Source organism: Gavialis gangeticus, unplaced genomic scaffold, assembly GCF_001723915.1.
Source record: "Gavialis gangeticus isolate Ggan-Ray unplaced genomic scaffold, GavGan_comp1, whole genome shotgun sequence".
In the NCBI taxonomy this organism is placed as follows: Eukaryota; Metazoa; Chordata; order Crocodylia; family Gavialidae; genus Gavialis; species Gavialis gangeticus.
In genome coordinates, this window is record NW_017729031.1 from 43,835,892 (window position 1) to 43,836,694 (window position 803).

Below are 803 nucleotides of genomic sequence, written 5' to 3' on the forward strand. Positions count from 1 at the left end.
AAAACTGCTGACCCAAGTACTACTGGGGCTGCCCAACCCTAGAGGCCAAGCTATAATCTGAATGAGGCTTTCACCCATGCTCATGTCCTACCCGTTTTGCAGGAAGGGCATGAGTTAAGTAACTCAAGTGCCAATAATTCCCACAATTCCCTTGTAAACCCAGAAGACAGAGAAGTTTTTCCAGGTCACTGGAAAGGTACCTAAAGGCATGTCCGCCTAGCAAACTTACTGTGCTAGGCAGAAGTACCCACCCTGACAGGCTACCTCCTGGATCAGAAGCCGGGTTCAAGCAGAACCGCCTGCAGCCAAATGAACACCGTCACTCAGCAGAGTTTGCCCCCAGCATGGAGGGGACGTGGTTTCGCTTCTCCCAGTTCGGGAAGTCGCCCGTGAGGAGCAGCCCAGGCTGCTGGGGGCGAGAGGGCACTGTCTGACATGGTGCCAGAGGTGCTGAGTACGCGAGGGCCCTGGCCCCCTCGGGAAGGCGGCTGTCACCTGAAATGTGTAAAGCTTTCCACATGTCTATCATCTTCCCCCCACCCCATCCCCCCAGTAAAAGGGAAGAGGACCCCCCCTCCCGCTCGCACCAGGAGCCCGCGGCACCCCTGCAGCAGGCGGAGGCACGAACACCAGAGCGCTCCCGCCGCTCCCCGCCGGCAGAGGAGGTTGGCAGGCTGCAAGCAGGAGCCTGCAGCTGCCTTCCCAAAGGCAGAAGAGACGGGGAGAGGCCTTTCCCCGTCCCCAAAGGCCGGAAGGGACAGGGAAAGTTTGCCCGAGCTGTCAGCCCCGCCGCAGGCAGAGCA

The 803-nt window shown here is 59.7% G+C and overlaps 1 protein-coding gene across 2 annotated transcripts in view; it reads right to left on the reverse strand.

Moving 5' to 3' along the window:
* The window catches only part of PLA2R1 (phospholipase A2 receptor 1), a 108,889-nt gene that overhangs the window by 107,178 nt on the left and 908 nt on the right, over positions 1-803 (reverse strand). The gene's annotated exons all lie outside the window — the stretch shown is intronic.